This window comes from Podarcis cretensis (assembly GCF_951804945.1).
Source record: "Podarcis cretensis genome assembly, chromosome: 17".
In the NCBI taxonomy this organism is placed as follows: Eukaryota; Metazoa; Chordata; class Lepidosauria; order Squamata; family Lacertidae; genus Podarcis; species Podarcis cretensis.
This window is the reverse complement of record NC_137187.1, coordinates 18,394,050-18,414,528: the sequence shown is the minus strand read 5'-3', so window position 1 is coordinate 18,414,528 and position 20,479 is coordinate 18,394,050.

The following is a 20,479-nucleotide window of genomic DNA, read 5'->3' as shown; positions in this document are numbered from 1 at the left end:
GCCAGCATGACTAAGCCACTTCTGGCAAACCAGAGCAGCGCACGGAAACACCGTTTACTTCTCCGCCACCTATTTATCTACTTGCACTTTGACGTGCATTCGAACTGCTAGGTTGGCAGGAGCAGGGACCGAGCAACAGGAGCTCACCCCGTTGCGGGGATTTGAACTGCTGACCTTCTGATTGGCAAGCCCTAGGCTCTGTGGTTTAACCCACAGCACCCCCTAAAATTATAGCACAGGAAAACATGTGGGAAACACTTTCACTAGAACAAACTCTCAAATGTCAAGGCTGTATTGGAAATCAACTGAACCCAGCCATTGCTCTCCTGTATCGAGGAACATTTAATGTTGCCAAATACCTAGCATCTCAATAATTGCTGTTACGTGGTAGACCAAGGTACAGCAGTGAGCAAACCCCATTCTAATTAAGGACTAAAAGTGTCTGTTTAATGCAGCCAGCTGCTTTTTCTAAACCAAGTGGGAAGAGAAAAATTAGCCATAAACACAAAGCTTGTTTCCAGAATAGCAGTATTTTTCAGGAGTGGTTAGGTGCATACCAGAAATTTAGGTTTGCACAACTAAAGCAGAGTAAAGTGCTCTGGCAGTCTGGCAAAACAAATCCACTTAAAAAAAACAAATAACAGCCCCTTGCTATTAGGAAAGTGATGGTAAAAGCACTGAGAATTCTGGGATGAATGGGTAGCTGTATAACCACTGTGCAGGCAAAAAGAAATAAGAATTCAGGATGAATGCTCATTGTCATAAAACCTCTGTGCAAACAAATCAGAATGAAATAATAAAGATCAGATACATTCTCACCTCCATGTTCAATAAACAGGTTTTTTCTGAAGGAGTCCAATGAGTTTGTGCTGGATGCTGGATGCGGTGGAAGAACGAGTGATGCCCAGATGCAACAGTGAGAAAAAATAGAGTGTGAATTGGCCTGAATGTTTGTGTGTTTAGTAAACCTCAGAAACCATTTCTTCCCTTCTGTTTCCCAGACTGACAATATTTCAAAATATCTGTGTGCAGAAGCGTTTTGCCTTGATGTGTTCGTGCAAGAAATTAGCATGATCTGAAAACTTGAAGCAAGCTGTATTTATCCTCTTAACATGGGAAAAAAGAAGAAGGAAAGGTACTTTGCTTGTGATTATGACATACAGCTTTGCCTTGGGGGGTGGAAAGCAGACAGCAATGTATGAATCTATTTGCCCAGATTTTAAACAGCAGTTGGGTCAGCCTCATTGCTTCAAGAGGAGACAATGAGCTTGAGTCTCCAACGGGGCATGCGGAACAAGCCTTAGGGCTCAAAGAGAGACTGTCAGAGGAAGGATTTCCCTTGTTAATATACTGGCTTATTCCTCAATTTGTAAAGCCGCCTAAGAGATGTGGACCCTATTTCCCATGGAAATGAATGAGAAATGAGGATCGAAATCCTCTATGCAAGTTCAGGGATCTCATTCTTAAGCACAATAAAGCAGACAAATCTCAACTGCTTTTGTCTGAAATGGGAAACGTCAGGTTGCAAAGTGTTTGATGGACCAACAGCAGTTGATTTCCATGGCCTAAGCAAAATCTGGCTATTTTAGGAGGGATATGAAATCATCAAGGTGGCACTGTTATTATCACTTACCTAACCATAAGTTCAATTTCACTCGGTGAGGTTTACTTTTGAGTAGACATGTGTACAAATGCCCTGCTTGACTGCAATCCTATGCACACTTGGAGCAACTATCACTGAACACAATGGGACTCTCTTCCAACCCTGTGTGTTTTTATTTGCAAGAGATAGATGCTTGCTTTCCATGTCTACAATCTTACATAGGTTTTTCTTGTGCAGATTTACCTGTGTGTAAGTCTAATTGTAAGCTGGGAGATTTAGAAATAAGCCCCATTACAGACCCCCCCACCAAGAATCCCTATTTTCCAGTCCCTAGAAGCCATCCCAGTTTCTAATTTGATCCCAGAATGTCCCACATTTCCTTAGAATGTCCCTATTTTCATCGAAGAAATGTTGAAGGGTATGGAATTATGCAACCTCCAAGACAAGGAGATAAATAACTATAAAGTGGTACCTCTACTTACATTCACCTCCAGTTACATATCCTTTAGGATACGTACATGGCAAACCCGCAAGTATTTTCCTGGGTTTTGCTGTGCACACATGCACAGAAGCACTAAATTGCGCCATGCGCATGTGCAGATGCGGCAGCTCCATTTGCGAATTCCTTGGGATCCGACTGGAGCTCCAGAACGGATCCCCCTCGCAACCGGAGGTACCACTGTACAACCTTTAGACAACAGCTGAAGGAAGCCCTGTATAGGGAAGGTTTTAAATGCTTGATGTTTTACTGTATTATGCTTTTATATATGTTGGAAGCCACCCAGAGTGGCTGAAGGAACTCAGTCAGATGGGTAGGGGTATGATGATGATGATGATGATGATGACAGGACATTCCTATTTTCTTTGAAGAAACATTGGAGGGTATGCCATTAAACTCTTTGCACCTGTGTACACAGGAGTTAAGCTGTACTAATCATGTATGCCCTTTCACGCAAGCATTTGTAAATGAGTAGAGACAGCATGTAAATGTTTTCAGTGTAATGTGTGAACAAGCCTCTTGTATAAACAGGGATGGTAGTATAATGCTGAACACTGCTACCTATACACTAGGGAAAATCCAAGCATCCATTTCCTCCTTATTGAGGATGGTGCTCCCTTTCCAGAGCATTTAAATCTGTCATATTTGGAGTGGGTAGAGAAAAATGAATCCTGTCTCTTTCGTGGCTTTCTCTCTCCCTTCCTCCCCACATCAGTAAAATGCTATGTCCAGCCTTGTGGGTTGCACTGGGTGCAAAGTTCAAACTCTGACAGGTACTAACAAGAGCTGATTTCAAGGAACACCTCTCCACACCTGCAAAAAACAATAACCCAACAAGTCAGCATTACAGTGGTACCTCTAGTTGCAGACTTAATCCATTTCGGTGTGCCATTCGCACACCGAAAAGTCCACAACTAGAGTGCCTCTTCTGCGCATGTGTGTGACGTGATTGAGAGTTTCTGTGCAGGTGCAGGCAGTGAACCTGGAAGTAAACACTTCTGTGTTTGCTGCATTCATAAGCTGAAAGTCTGTAAGGAGAGCGGAACGTAACCCAAGGTATGACTGTATTGTCAATACTTCTTGTTTTGCTCTGTAGAGGCTTCTAGGCTGCTCACCATTTTGGGTAAGGAATTAGAAGTGGTCAAGAGGCTTCTGTTTGTGGTACCTAGGCAGAGCAAATCAGGGAAGATTGTGGACTGTGGAAAAGATGTCTGTTTAGGCCCTGTCTACCTCTTGTACTAAGAATTGTATTCTGCTGCAAGATAATGGCAAGAATAAAATTCTACCCTCTTCCAGCCTAATAATTTCACATCTTCCCTCAACTGGATCCTTAGGTTGTAAGGAAGGTGTGAATAATATGAGTGGAAGAAAGGTGAATTATGTACTTGACAATGCCCTTTTGTTTACCATTTTCAGCTGTAAATATGCTTGTTTCAAGTACAGCATTCATATAATATCAATATTGTGCTTTATATGTCCTACATTGCAAAATCTATTTTTACTACCATTCTTGGCTTACAATCATTGTCAATAAAATGCTAGCAAAGTCAGAATTCCTTTTTCGGAGGCCAAATGTGCTTTAATGGTTTATGGGCAATTCCATTATTCTTTCTCCACACCCCCAATGTCCCCAAATGCAACAGCATCAAAAGAGAGAGAGCAAGTGAGAGAGATTTTCAATTTATTTCTATACTCTGTTGCTAGCTGAAGCATTTCTAAAACTCTTCAGAAAACTTTTCAGAAAGTATAAAGCAATTATAAAATGGGTCTATGGACTCTAGTTATAAATTCATATCACCTCTTCCCGCTTTTGCTCATCCCTGCTATTTAAATGTTGATCAATCTTGACTGAATTAGAGGATGTCTGATTTGTCTTGTGAATAAGTTTAGAATCAGCTTACTGAATATTTAGAAAACTTTACAAAAGGGGATTGATTGAGTGTAGGTTTGGTGACACGTAGAAGCCTAGCAGAGGCAGATTTAGGGCAGCAAACCAGTTCCCCCTGCACTGGACGTTGAGCCAAGGAGGGTGCCACAGGGTGCCACAACTATGATTTCTATTTCTTCTTCTTCTTCTTCTTCTTCTTCTTCTTCTTCTTCTTCTTCTTCTATCACTCATAGCCAAGTAAGATTGTCTTCCCTAAACATGGTTTTAACAATGAGTCTGTAAGTGATTGTGGAGGCCAATTCTGGATCCACACGTCCTTCCACAGGGGGACATTGGTTACCGGGTGAGAGTTGATCACGGTGTGGATTTGCCAAGTGTGCCTTCCTCTTAGCACGTTTCTCCCTTGCGTCCTGATTTTGAGTGTCTTCAAAGCCCAAAGCTTCAAAGCTTCACCTTTGGTAAAGGCTGTTCTCCAACTGGAGCGTTTGCAAGCAAGTGTTTCCCAATTGTTGGTGTTTATACTACATTTTTTAAAAAAAATGCCTTGAGACAATTTTTAAAGCTCTTTTGTTGACCACTAGCATTATGCTTTCCATTTTTAAGTTTGGAATAGAACAGAGCTTTGGAAGACAATAATCAGGCATCCACACAACATGACCAGTCCAACGAAGTTGATGTTAAAGAATCATTGCTTCAACATAGTGAATTGAGCAGAATGGAAGCCTAGAGGTGGGAGGCACCGAATTTTGGCCTCGCACAGAGTGCCACTGAATCTGAAATATAGTCCACCCCGAAGCCTAGTTCAACTCACTGTAAATATGCTGATGGTGTTGGTGTTTTTATAAGGAAGAAAATCATTGTGTGAATCAATTACTCTGAGTTTGTTCAAGATTCAGTCATGATAAAACATAACTTTGATGAATCCAAAGGGGAAGAGGTGTTTATGTCTTCTTATAGATGGAGCAGGACCTCAAAGAGGTAACTCAAATTGACGTAGGGACCCCTGAATGGCCCCTACCAATTTCACTCAACTTTAAGATCAGACAGACATACTGGAACATCATCTATGGCTGGCATTTTAAAGGTGTTGTTACCCAATAGCTTATTTTCCTGACCATTTTACTTCCTAAAATGAAAAAAAAAAGAAAAAGAAATGGCTGCGTGTTGAAAGCTAAGGGTCCTGAAACAAAATCTGATCGTCCATGTCTTAATATTTCAATGGAACTGCTTGCATATTTTGAAAGTTGTTTGTGTGCTGTGTTAAATCAGGAGGTGGGGGTTGAATCTCTTCAAAATGAGGAGAAGGAAAACAGAGGTGACGGAGAGCAGGGGAAAGAGCAAGAGGGCAAAAGTAATTGCAGAGAGCAGTTATTCCTAACAACTTGATGACCCAATTGCGCTAAGAACACAGCTCAGAAAATCAACAACTAGAGCTTGCTGAATCTGAAGAAAGCTTGGAAGGAAATACTTAAAGAAAAGTATTAACAGCTTTTCTTCACTAATCCCACTTCATAAGTTTTCTTAAAGGTTTTGTCACAGAAAAGAACTTTGAGTGCTCCCCCCCACCCATTTCTCTTCTTCCCCCACCCTCATCTTGATTTAACTGCAAAGCAAGCACTTCATTGATCAATTTCCATATTGCTTTTGTTTCATCTCTTTCTCTCTGATGCTGAGAGCTGTGTTGTCAATGGAACTTATCCTTCACTTTAGCAAACAAGTTTGTTTCTCCCCACACAGCCAATATGCTGACACTTTGTGTGATCAAATTCAAGACATCAACTCACTTCTAGGGATTAACAAATGTCAGAGAAGGGGGCACATCTCATGTTTAGAGGGTGGGTCATCTTCAGCCAGTTTCATTTCCCAGCCTCTTTTTCCTCAATTCAGAGTGGGAGAAAAAGGCAAAACAAATGATCTTCCAAAGTGATATAAAGAAAATGCCAGTCTTGGGCTAGCAGAAAAGCTTTTGCTGCCTGAGATGCAGCACCCAGTGGTACACATTCTTGCCAAAAACTCAGGCCCAGATTCAATACCATTTGACTCCCAGCACAACACTAGAGTAAGGGCAAGAATAGTGGTTATGAAAAATGAAATCCAGTGCAACAATTGCACTAGCAGAACCAACCCAGTCAGAGGTGAATAATAATAATAATAATAATAATAATAATAATAATAATAATAATAATAATAATAATAATTTGAATCGGATGTCCCTATTTTCATCAGAGAAATATTGGAGGGCATGTACGTGGTTTAAGGGCTTGTGTAGGTGTGTTGAAGGATTATTGACCACACTGGATGAGGCTGATCAGAGTTGGAGTCCAATGATATCTGAAACATTATATCTGGTTGCATCTGGAACATCTGGTTAACCACCTCTTGTCTAGTGTCTCAAGTTTAAAAAGCCCAGATAACAATAGTTGCAGAAAACCTCTGCCTGAGAATCTGGAGAGCCACTGCCAGCCAGACAATACTGGGCATAGATAGACAAATAGTTTGACCTGCTAGAAGGCAGCCACTGATATCCCACCCAGACCTAACCTTCTACCCACAAACAGTGCAATCCTACGTGCATTTATTTGAAAGTAGGTCTCACTGAATTCAAGAGGGCTTGCTTCCATGGAAGAAGACCCTTGGAGTCCCTTTCAGCTCTACAATTCTATGATTCTTGGTGGGTTTAGTTATGCAGTCACAGTAACTATTTCAAGTGCGAGGAAACAAGATCAAGGTTATCCCTTAAAATTGACATGCAGTGGTTTTTAAGGTAATAAAATAAAGCAAAAGAAGAGGCAAAGCCTCAAAACGGTATTGTAAAAATGAATTTTTATCAAATAATAATAGTCCTTGTGAAACAATAACATCCCCAGTGTGCTTCAACTGATGACAATGCCTTCTTTGTGGCACAGTATTAAGGTTCTCCTGTTAAGGCAATGGCTTGCCAAGACGAATAAAAATGATTTGTTCATCCAACACACAATCAGTCTCTAACGGCACACTTCCAGATGACTGGTTTATTGAGCATTTATCCTGCTTTGATTGCACATAAATTAGATGACGTTGGCTCTTTAATGGGCATTCATTCCGATTTGTTTGTGGGGAGGTTAGATGACATTGTTTCAAACCAAGCGCTTTCCCACACTTTCCGGTTCATTTTCCCAATGCTTTCCTTATTGCAAAAAGTCTGCTCTTTTGAGGAAGTGGGTTTGTTGTGCACAATCTCCTAATCGGCCATAATTGTGTAACTTGAATTTTCTGGAATGGTGATTGAATCCCACTCCAAAAATAGTGACAGTCTGGACACTCCCCTGCTTAAGTATTGGCCATTGCTCAGCTGTGGGCACTTCTTTTTCCAATCTCCAGCAAATTTTGAGTGTCACACCTCTTTTCCAAGCATACTTTTCATTTGGACAAAAAGCCTCTATCAGTTGTCCACAGAGATTTAATATAAAGCTGCAATCTCGATGGCAGGGTTAGCACACCTAGCAGAGCATCTCTAGAAGGGAGGCAATACAGCTCCCAACAAGCTATACCTTCAGGTTGCTTTGAATAACAAAAGCATTTCAAAGATCAGGCTCAATTACTTACGATGAAAAATTAGATGTCTCTGAAGAAACAGCTTTTAAAAGATATTAACAGAAGTCACTGGACTAAGGTCAATGAACAGAAAAGAAAAAGACATTTAACTGTTTCCTAACAAAGGTCTGTATTGCCAACAAAGGTCCATATAGTAAAAGCTATGGTTTTCCCAGTAGTGATGTATGGAAGTGAAAGCTGGACCATAAAGAAGGCTGATCGCCAAAGAATTGATGCTTTTGAATTATGGTGCTGGAGGAGACTCTTGAGAGTCCCATGGATTGCAAGAAGATCAAACCTATCCATTCTTAAGCCCTGAGTGCTCAATGGAAGGACAGATCGTGAAGCTGAGGCTCCAATACTTTGGCCACCTCTCATGAGAAGAGAAGACTCCCTGGAAAAGACCCTGATATTGGGAAAGATTGAGGGCACAAGGAGAAGGGGACGACAGAGGATGAGGTGGTTGGACAGTGTTCTCGAAGCTACCAGCATGAGTTTGACCAAATTGTGGGAGGCAGTGGAAGACAGGAGTGCCTGGCATGCTCTGGTCCATGGGGTCATGAAGAGTTGGACATGACTAAACGACTAAACAACAACAACATCCATGTATAATGCAGGGCCCAGCATGCAAAGTGGTAAAATATTGCAATATGTAGTGCCACTTTAGATCTAGCTGAAAAAGGAAAATACATTTTAGCTGGTTGTTACTGGTGCTGAAAGAAGGCAAGCTCAAAATTCTCCATGCTTTGGTACATTCAAAGCCAATTTGCAAAGAAGCAGCAGCAGCAAATCGTTAAGCACACCTTATTACCTGTTGTGATTATTTTTTTTTAACAAAGCATCACAATCAAGGAGTTTTTTTTTCAGCAGGAACTCAAGGGAACTGAGTCCCTTACCTTAAAAAAAATTACATAGTAATTATTTTATTTGTCTGAGGTCCTGGAATGGATATACACCCAATGTCTCAGCCAAAAATCCACCTATATAAATCAATGAAGTTGTGGTCATTTCTAATCCAGATCATCGTCTGCTTGAGTTTATTAATCACATCTTACATTTAGCCACTGCTCGAGGTAGGGTGTGTGGCACTGTGACCAGGCCCACAATAAATAAACAAACAAACAAACTTCATGGTTAGTTTTCCCACCTCCCCCCCCCCCAGAAAAAAGCACTCATCACAATCATTGTAGCAGTGTTATCAACACAGGGCCTTTGCCCAGTGCAAAAGGCTTTGTGCCATTGTCATGCATAGAGTTGTGGTTTCTACTGTCACTGCAGTATTGTGACTTAGCAACCCTTAGGGGGAGCTATGATGACTGAGAAACGGAGCGAGAGGAGGCGGAATTGACATCAGCCAGCCAGACAGCTGGCCAATTATTTGCCTACAAATAATTCTGCAAATCAAGGTGATCTTTAAGCAATCTGGAAGGCATGTGATTCACACACCTCTCCATTAAGCAAGCAAGAAGCACAATCCCAGTTCAAAACCAGCCTGCCTGCTTGGACTGTCCTACTTGAGATGCAACAGAGCACCCAAGAGATTTGGCTGATTTGTTTTTCAATATGTTGGTTGAAATTCCCCAGGCTTGGCCTTGCACTTGCCTTTTTAAGGGGGCATGCAAATGTTCCCTTGGAAGGATTGATGAACTTCATATATTTAAATAAAAAAAAACCCCAGAAGTAATCACACTTCGCTGCGGAGCAAACTGGGGGAAGTCTGTTTATCGCTCTCCCTGGTGATGAATAAACCATGGGGAGCAGGTGACAGTGCCGTTTGCAGCCGTCATCACTCCATGCTGGTGATGTCTTCAGGAGCAGTCTTTTCAAATGGCCCAATTATACCATTTACTCCATTATTTGTTACCGATGCCATGGTTTTTAAAAGTTCATTTTTAGTCAAAAATAGGGAAATTCTGCTTTCCAGACAGAATTCTTACTAAAAGAACAAGCATAGTTTTATTACAACTAATATGTTATCTAGAAAAAAGCCCAGAACATGATCCAATTTTAGGCATATTCAGAAGCTGTGGTTCCACAAATTAAAGCAGAGCACAAAGCTTCGCTCATCCACCTACTTACTGGGAACATTTCCTCCCTGTAAATATGGGAGCAGCCTTTTCTATCACTTTCCTGGAACTGAGCATTTTTAAAGGAGATGCTTGCAGCTCCCCTTGCTGTGTCTCAGCTGGAAGTGTGATTGGCGAGGGGTGGGATTCTTGAGCAGGATGGGGAACTTCCAGCCTGCCATGTCTCACCATTTGACCTGCAAGACCATCTAGGGCAAGACATGTCCAACATTTTGGGCAGGTAAAAGTGGGGCTTGACTGAAAGGGCAGTACCTCCAAATGCCAGGCAACTAACTGGTTATCTGACACTTGGGAATTATTGCACAAAGTTCTTTGCTCAGCACTTCCCAAATGCCTGGCAGTCAGCTGGTTGCCTGGGATATGGGAAGTGCTGTGCAATGGACTTGGATAGGTGTCAGTCACCTGTCATAATGATAATGCCATATGACTGGCAGGTGGGTTGCCTCACACACCTGTCAAAAGTGGCCTGCAGGAATGACCGCTCCCAAAATAAATGGGGGGGGGCGCCCCTTGCATGGTCGCGCACAGCCCCCTGGACCCTATGCAGCACCATTAGCACAGGCTTGGCTTTGCCTTCCCCAGGTGGGATACCTGGAGGTCTCCGCCTACCTCAGCCAGTTGCCCAATCTCGCCTGGGGAGGCATTGCCAAGGTGATCAGGCCAGGTAGGGGGAGGGACCACCCTGCCCACCCTCAGTTAAGACTTCTTTTGCAGGTTAACTTTTCTCAGAAGCTGAGCTTTGGTTTTGGAAGTTGAGCAGACTTCCGGAACAGATTCTGTTTGACTTCCACGGTATGACTGTAGTTGGTATGAATTTTTTTTTTACAATTGCAGCCACTGGAATTAGATTCCTGGAAGGTTGTCCATGAGGGAATGAGACCCTCAGGCTGAAAAAGGTTCTTCACTCCTGGATTAGTGTTGGGGGAATGACTGAGAGAACCAAGTGCAGACATGAAGCTGACCATTGGCTAGTCACTATTTCTAGGCCTGGGACGCAGGTGGCGCTGTGGGTTAAAGCCTCAGCGCCTAGGACTTGCCGATCGAAAGGTCGGCGGTTCGAATCCCTGCGGCGGGGTGCGCTCCCGCTGCTCGGTCCCAGCGCCTGCCAACCTAGCAGTTCGAAAGCACCTCCGGGTGCAAGTAGATAAATAGGGACCGCTTACCAGCGGGAAGGTAAACGGCGTTTCCGTGTGTGACTCTGGCTCGCCAGAGCAGCGATGTCACACTGGCCACGTGACCCAGAAGTGTCTCCGGACAGCGCTGGCCCCTGGCCTCTTAAGTGAGATGGGCGCACAACCCCAGAGTCTGTCAAGACTGGCCCGTACGGGCAGGGGTACCTTTACCTTTACCTTATTTCTAGGCCTAACCTTCCTTACAAGATTGTTATGAGGGCAATTCTTTTCTCTGGGGTAGGGGAGAATGTTTGTGTCATCTTTTGAGATCCTTGGACTCCTTGGAAGTGAGGCAGAAGATAACTGCAAGACATAAATAAATGAAAGATGTCTTCTAAAAAGAATTTCCATACATGTTTGAGCTTCGGAAGGCTAATAGGTTTCCTTTGTTCAGCTTGTATGCTATCACATCCTTCAGTAAACCCAATTATACTTTCCTAAAATGTTGCTCCCTCCCTTTCAATACAAGAATCTGAAAATGGAAAAAAAAATACCACCTGCTTTTTATTGGGTTTTAAAAATCCTTTTAAGGCTTCATTCCACTCCTGGAAAGATATGTAGTAGAATAAGTTTTGTTGAATGCATGCCTTTATATTAGTGATGTATGGCAGACCAAGAAATATATTTCTTCTCTTTCAACAGTTAAAGTACAACATGGGAGTTCCACTTCATAAATCAAGATTCAGATCACACTAGCAGGGTGCCTGAAAAATAGCTTTGAGTCTTTCGGTGATTTGCATGTCCAGTGCACACTATATTAAAAACAGCCTCTGGCATGCACTTAAACAGACTAGCTGAGTTGACACAAGCCCAGGGTGGAAGTTCTTGGCAGCTGATCAAACCCAGCAGAGAACTAATCACTAAGGGAATGGACATCTTTGAATAGAGCAAGCCTGAGAGGGTTCGATAGGGACGGGCTTGCATGTTGTTGATCTAGGCAGGCAGCTGTAATGAGACAAAATTCCACAAGATCGTCTCCATTTGAAATGAAGTAGAAAAGATATTTTGGAGCAACTTTTGGAGGAGTTTGGAACAACTTTTTAGATGTTATCACTATTGCCTGGCCTGAAATGTGGTTTGAGATCAGATTTCATCCATAAGTCATACACGATGCAATTTGCATGAACTTAATAGCACATTCGAATCCCTGCGGCGGGGTGCGCTCCCGCTGCCCGGTCCCAGCGCCTGCCAACCTAGCAGTTCGAAAGCACCTCCGGGTGCAAGTAGATAAATAGGGACCGCTTACCAGCGGGAAGGTAAACGGCGTTTCCGTGTGCGGCTCTGGCTCGCCAGAGCAGCGATGTCACGCTGGCCACGTGACCTGGAAGTGTCTCCGGACAGCGCTGGCCCCTGGCCTCTTAAGTGAGATGGGCGCACAACCCCAGAGTCTGTCAAGACTGGCCCGTACGGGCAGGGGTACCTTTACCTTTTTAATAGCACATTCTTGCACATTCTTAATTTGCACAATTTATAAACAGTGACAGAATTTGGGTTTTTAGTTCACATCATTCTTTTTCTAATACAGAACTCTTAATTCCACATAAATTCTGGACATAAAAAATGAAAACACAGGAGACAGGAACATAGCAAACATTTGGCATTTGCGACCATCAAAGATTAACCATGCAATCAAATAGTGGTTCTGAAGAGCAACAAAAGATCCAAAATGTTTTGTGGACTGGAGTTCTGGACAGTGAAATCCTTTAAGATCAACCACAGTGGATTAAAAAGAGAATCTTAAATTATCTGGAATTTAAAAATGGGGGGGGGGGTGCATTCATCTAAAATACCTTGCACTCCCCAATTTATTTCAAGTTTAGAAAACAAAAGATATTTGAACAAGAGATTTCTCTCTCACACACTGAAAACATATTTTGTGGTGAAAATGACACGACCGGGTTATTGAGTTGTGCACATTGATCTCAAAAAAGTATTTGTGAGAAATTTCTTAATTCAGAATTAAGGGAAAGCTCTAAGGGTGCAACTAAATTACCTGGGGGGGGGGGAGGGTGATGCAATTATGCTGAAAGGTTCCGTGCTTAAAAATATATGCCTCTACAAAATATTTCAGCCATTTTCTTTAAGTGAGCTTATGATTTATGAAGTTTGCATCACTTCTCTCTTACTCAGAATATGCAGTGAGCATCAAACCCCAGTGTTAAAAAGCTAACCTTTTTAAGCAATATGAAGTGGCTGTCCTAGGAGCATTTAAAATGTGTCTATCAAGAACAATGGGCAGTGGTGGATCTGGGACTTTAAAATTTCAGCGGTTGCCTGTGTGACAGCAGTATTCACCCCCTGCCTCTCATCTTGCGTTCTAAGTCATTGTTTCAGTGCTCTCTCAGGTGCCCTCTCAGCTCAGTTCCCAGTGCAGGAAAACTGGTTGAGCTCCCCTAAATCTGCCTCTGGCAAGGATTAGTGCTAGCGCAAAAGGACTTCCCCCTCTCCTACCCACAGCATGCACCCCATGCTGTCTCCAAATTAGCTCTGACTGGTTGGGAAACTTCTTTAGGAGGCATGCAGGGGTAAGAAAGGGGGAAATAATTCCATTGTGCAAGGAGAGATCCTGGTGCTGATGGAATGATTGGCTTAGTGCTACATTGACTTCAACCAAGTGTCTAGTGAGGGAGTATTTAGCATTAAATATAGCATTGGGAAATCATTCTCTCTTTTTTAGCACTGTTCTCTACAATGTCACATTAAGAGACAGGGAAAGGGGATCAATGGGATAAGCAAAGAATTTGTTTCCTTAAAGACCTTACAGCTTCCTTTAAAAAGGGAGCAGGGACGACCAAAATCAATAAAAGGTAAGCACTTATTGTGTGAGTTGCTCTGAAAAAGTTGGTTACAATAAACCCTGCTATTCCGAGCCTTAATGGGCAAGCAGTCACTTATCTAAAGCCTCTGGCTTTTATCCTGAGTTCGCTAGAATAATTAAAATCCATTGGCTACAATGGGATTACACAGAAATGTGGAAATGGAATCCCGGTATGAAGTCAGGCAAAACCTATTGTGGAGCAGAATGGCTGATTTGGAAATACTCACACTATGTTAGGTCAAAATTGTACTTTAGTTCCCCTAGTTGAGCATTGGGCGGAAGTGCACAGTTCAGCAGACTTCACCTGTGGAGTTTGACTGGACAGGTGCCTATAATGTGATCCCGTCCCTGGAATAGCTTTACATTTCTTAAAACCAGTTGGACAAGTGCTCCCTTGAGCTGCAAGTAGCCTGTCTGTCAGGCGTCAGAGGATCCAACCCCCCACGGCAGGTTGCCAGGAATGGATAAGACAAGGAAAGTTCTTACCATTGTTGTTTATTCAATATTCACAGTGAGAGGCTTAGAAATGCAGCCTCTTGGAGTAATGGTGTTGCTCCGAGTAAATCTCCACACACCCCTTCTCCCCTCCTTCCTCATTTGTCAACAGCACTACCCACCTTACAGTTCCTGCTTAGAGCCATCTGTCTCTGAGCCCTTTGCTCTCCTACTTTCAATGCTCATCGGGTTCTGGGAGATGGTGGGTCTGGACTGCTTTGTAGTGATAACATGTCAGCCAGCTGCTCCGACTCGGCCCCCCCTCCTCTCCCATTATTTCCCAACTTTTACCCTCATCTTCCTATGAGCTGCAATGTGCTGGTCCCGATGGGTAACAGTGTGGCAAGGTCGAGAGTGCGGTATTGAGGCAGTCCGTCAAGCTGAAGCTGGGTCCAAGGCAGGGAGTCGGGTGAGGTCAGGAACTCTGGCAGGAGAGCAGGACAGGGTGCAGGCAGGAACAGACTACCAACAATTTTGCTCCCGCAACTTGGGACTGTGGCTGGCTGGCTTTTATTTGCCCCGAGGCATAGGGCGGCCCTGGTCCACAGGTGACTCGCCTCTCCTGGCCTGGAGGCGAGCACTCCTTCTGCAGGAACTTAGTTCCCTCCGCCTCTCTGCCCTGAGCCTCTGCAGCTCAGGAGAGGCTGGAGGGTTAACCTCCTCTTCCCCTGACAGGCCTGAGAGTGGAGCACCTGCAGGCAATGGGTCCTCCATCACCTCAAGAGCCAGAGCAGACTCAGCTGGTGCCTGCACCTGAGGATCCAGCACAGGTGAGGACCCTTCAGGCTCATGCCCCAGCCCTGGCTCAGCTGATTCTGGAGGCGGGGACTCCTGTGCAGGCTGGGATTCCTCAGGTTCAGCCTCCGAGTCCGAATCCCAGGCCATCACATGCAACTTCCCGCAAACCACTGTTGTAAATCTATACTGTCTTCCTCTTCTCTGGAAGGTTCAGGATGGGGAGGTGGTCTCCACTATTCCTCGTCTGTCCAGTCCCTGACACTGGCTGAAACAAAAAGTGGCTGCAGATCAACCCATGTGCCTATGCAATATACTTAAGGGGTGGACTAAGCCTGCCTCCTGCTGGCCCATGCCTGCTTGCAATTTACTGATTAGGTGAGTGGGTGGGACCAAATAACCAGGCAGCAAACTCAGCCCAGAGACTTATTTTTCTGCTTGGGAAACAGTCCCAGGGACTTCCCATGTTGGATCCCGGTACATGAAGGAATGCCAGCGTTAGGGACTGGAAAGAGGGACTAGAATGGGGGAGACTGCCTCCCAGTCCTGACCCTTCCAGGGAAGAGGAAGACAGTATAGATTTACAACAAAGGTTTGTGGGAGGTCACAGCTCAGAAGTAGATGAGAGGAAAAGTTGGGAAATAATAGGAGAGCCAGAGCAGCAGCTGGCTGACACGTTGTCACTAGAAAGCATTCCATGAGATGTGGAAAATATGGAAAAAATAAGGAGAAGTAGGTCTAAGATGGAGAGATGTGCTCCAGAGATCCAGACCATGGGGAACCCCAAGAAATTAATAAATACAATTTGGATCTTTTTTATTTTAGTTTTTTTATTTTTTAATTGAAGTATTATGATCGGATATTTGATTGGATGTTTTCTATTGGAAAATAAATAAAAATTATTATTATTATTATTATTATTATTATTATTATTATTATTATTAAAAAGAAAGCATTCCAGACCCAGCATCTCCCAGAACCTGATGAGCCTTAAAAATAGGAGAGCCAAGAACTCAGAGACAGAGGGCATGTAGCAGCACCCGTAGAAGTGATGAATGAGGAAGTGGGAGAGATGGGGGTGGTGGTGGAGATTCACTCAGGACATCGCCATTATCCAAGAGGCTGGGTTATATAGCCTCTGTAATGTAATGTTTGAAACAAAAAAGGACTGTAAGAAACTTTACATTGTCTTCATACTTTCCTGGGCAACCAGCCGGGAGTCGCTGACAGCATCCTGAGAGCCAGGCCGCAATGGCACCCAACAGAGAGGATGAGTGGGCTTTTAACAACTGAAGATGCAAGGAGTTGAGGGGGCCATGAGCCTTCCTCCCCATACTCCATCACTGTGAGCATTTTTTCTCTAATCCAAGAATAAACGAAGCTCAAGAGATAAGTGCATGAAGCAATGGAGCAAAGTCAGATAAGGTGGTGGTGATGGGGTGGGCGGATGAGGTACACGTCCTCTCAGCATGCAGACCTTTTATTCAAAAACTTAAATCACACACCTGTACAGGTGATTGAGGTGGACACTTGGATAGGCAGCCTGCAGTCATCGCCTCCAGTCTGATTGACTCTGTGAATCAGTTCTGGGCACAATACATATTTCTGAATAACTAATACCAATTCAAAATGTTCTATTAAACCACCCTTTAATTATGAAATAAAAACCAGTTTAGCTGAGAAGCCTTTCAAACACAAATTACAACAATTTGTATAAATCCATTGCTTTTTTAAAACTAATATACTAAACGTGCTCTCATTTTTTTTAAAAAAAGATAATGTATATGTAATTTAAATTGTACATTGCCTTAATTGATAGTGCTGCAAATACTTGTCATATTGTTTACATTTGTGTTACTAATTTTTCTTACAGAGCACGTATTTCTTATTATTTCTAAAGATTCAAATTCAGAAATGATTTTTTTAAAAAAGAAGGTAAGATTATTTGCCCCTTAAAATATTTCAACAGCTTCAGGAAAGGCAAGCACTAGAATATTTTGTTCACATACAGTGGAGTCAGTGATCACACACCTGGATCTCTAGAGCCGAGATGAGTAACCTCAAGGCTGGGGACCAGATATAGCCCTCAGTACTCTTCCCAGAGCACACACTCCCCAGAGCATTGCTGTTCACCAGCCCTGCTTTGCACTTTCCCTGAGTGCTTTTACCTGGCTGGAGCAAAAATTGATGTACATGTGATGCTCCAGTCCCAGCCATATCCCCACACTGGCTACTCCACTGGCATGTATCTAGTTCTACTGGTGTTGCAGAGCTTAAGTAAAACACTGGAGTCCAGCAGCTGACCACCAGAATAGGGTTGTGCCAGAGGTAATCTGAGGGTAGATGCTTAAAAAGACTCAGTCTGCTTGCAACAGTTTATTGGAGCAAGTTGCTCATCTGGAGCTATCCGTTGTCCTGCACTCTCTCACCCTTCCTTCTCTGTGGGATCCAGAATTAGACTGAGCGCGTTAAGAGAAAGATCTGAAATGTTACAGCTGTTGCCGGTAGATGCCATTGAGCATTGATGGGATAGGACCATAGTCTAGCTAAGTGTAAGGCATCTTCCTATGTGGTGGTGGACTCTCTTTCTTTGGATCAGAGGTTGGATGGCCATCAGTCATATATGATCTAGTTGAGATTCCTGCATTGCAGGGGGTTCGACTAAATGACTTTCAGGGTCCCTTCCAACACTTCAATTCTGTGTCTTTATGAAAGATATGCAAAAGAAGCTACTTCTTGACAAAATAGAGAAGTACTTGATTTTGCAATGGCAAGAAGGATTGGTTACCTTTCTGCCAAGCGATGCAGTGGTCATCTGAGTTTACACGTTATCTTCCTGATAGGTTAGTAGCTGAAAAGAGTGAAAGTAGCACTTTCTTTTTGGCTAGGCAGGGTTAGATAGCATACAGCATTAGCTCTGAAAGGAGACAAGGCAAATGGGATGTTGTTTCACAAGTCAGCATCAGAGAAACTTCCACAGTTAACTGTCACCGGTGACAGAAAATTCATTGTCTTAGCGTGCTTGTTAATTTCCTTGGGTTCTGAATGTGACACAAGGTTCGTCTTCTTTAAGTATTCCTTTTCATGTGCCAGACATCCCCCTCAAACATCTTTGTGGATTTTCAGCAAGAATCCAGGCATTTCTGTGACTAAGAAGGGTGCCTGCAGTTATACTAGCTGGGATCAAAAGGGAAAAGACACTCCATCAAACATCAGGCACTAGCCTACTCAGTTGATCACCTATTATGCTGAAGCGGAATTGCGCTCTCTCTCTCTCTCTCTCTCTCTCTCTCTCTCTCTCTCTCCTTCTCATCCTTTTATGCTTTCCCTACTGCAGTGAGTCACTAAACTGTGTACATCACTGAAGGAGCAGTTCTCCCTTTGAAACAATGGAAATGGGGCAGAGTCAGGATACAATTCATTGCTGTTATTATTCTTTGTTTCATTTATGAGTTGCATCCTATGAGGCTTCTCAAAGAGATCTGAAACATATAACAGAATAGTTACATATATAAAAGTTAAAATAATTGCATATAAAAAGATTTTTTAAAAAAACCCAAACCAATCATAAATATAAAATCAATTTAATACATATGTAAAATCAATTCAAATCCAATACAGACACCAAGTGGGATACATTTTTTAAGAAGGCTTGTTGAAGGCACTGAAAAGGTGCCGGTCTGATACACAGTAGGGGGAAGTTCCAAAGAGTACTTGCTGCCACACTAAAGGCCTGATTCCGGCATTGTGTGGAACAGGATTCATGATGACAGACCTTTTGGTTAGTTACAAAGAGTTTGGTTTCCCATCCTCTCGAAGAATAGCTGAGCAGAGACCTAAACCCAGGGAGCTGTCCACAGTGCTGAAAACAGTAGCTAGGTTTCCGGCAGTAGCTTTCATGTGATGTGAGAGTTCAAACTGGAAATTAACAGTTTGTCCATTGCTGCAGACAGAGTGATAGGTTCCAATGTGTTACCCATATGCCCATTCCGGCTGTTACTCCCTGGCCTCTCTGCTCCTCAGGAGGATGTTTAAATGGGTGAGGCAAGTGGAATCAAAACATGGTGTGCACTAGGAGGCAAACTAGCTTTCAGTGTCTGGGATAGGCAAGAGCTCTGCATGTATGTGAATGCCTAGCTCTGCAACAAGTCTATTTCCTTACCGGTAACATAAACAGTAGATTTGGCCATTAACTGGTTCTGGCAAGATCAAGCAACTTCTCCAACAGGCACTGTCCCTACTGGCAAATTAATCAGTAGTTGTTCACATCATTTGAGGATAGGGTCCTCCACCTCTATTTGCACTGGGACTCCATTAGCACCAGGCAGATTTCCACTGGGCTCTCAAGGCCAAGTACAATAACACCTGGAGGGCCACAGGTTACCTAATATAGCCTAATGTTGCTTACTCCAACTGATAGCAGCTCTTCAACATCTCAGGCCAAGGCCTCCCTGGTTCTGCTGCCTTAAGTCATCTATTAAAACTGGAGAGTTACTATTTCTGGGTGCAGCACAAATGCTCTACCATTGAGCTATGCTTCCTCCATGAATAAATATTGCCAGCATCCTACCAATGATACTCTGGGGTTGTAGTTACATTGGGTTAATTAAATCATATTTAATTAATTTTATTACACCAGTGCAACATGTCTTCAATCAATTAAGCAACTGGTTTATTAAACCCACATTTTAATCACAATATGTCACTCAATATGTTCTCACAAAATCTGGGGCTGGATAAGCAATCCAGAGAAAATGAAATCATTTAGATAATGGCATGACCACAGACCTGATTGGGTTTTTGTGTGTGTGTGTTTTTACAGGCACCAGCTGATTACTACCCTTATCTTCCTGTGATCCAAATAAATAGGTGTAAATAGCTTTATTACCTGCTTCCACTGCTGATTTCCGTAACATATTCAACATAGTATCACAATGTGTTGGCATATATTTGATTGTAAAATAGTTTATTTATGCTTAAAAAATGGCTGAGAAATACAACATTTATATAATCTATCTATGTATCTATTGCAAATGAACCTTATGTAGTGGGACAGTGTGGAGGGTGCCTTCCTATGTGATTTGTAAACTTTAACTCTCAGCAGTAAAGTCAACTCTTAAAGATGTGGAATACTGCATATTTTGCTCCATAATATTGACAACTGATGGAGGTTCATGCAGATGTGGTCCTTGGATCTGTGGCCAATATCCCATGAATTATGCAATTTTTATGTGTGTACAAATAAAAAATGACCTGCTATAAAAACCCGAGATCATTTGCATATGGAAGAATAATGCAGAAGCTGTTGGCTCTGCTTATAACTGCTTATAAATGACAGCTATGAAAAGAACCCATTTCTTAATGTCCTTGGAGTTGATCTAAAGCTCATTACAAAGAGAGGTGCCATTGAATTTTATGGATTTTTACATTCCTGGATCAGTCCTCAAGGCTGCCACTGAAATGAACCGGAATTAGAATTTTCTCATGATGAATTCCTATTTATTTTTAGCAATGAGTTTTCCAATTCAGCCTTATAAGCTGCAGATGTGCTTTGCTTTTTCCATGAAAGATTCCAAGATTTTCTCATCTGCAACTGCAAAAAGTTTGTT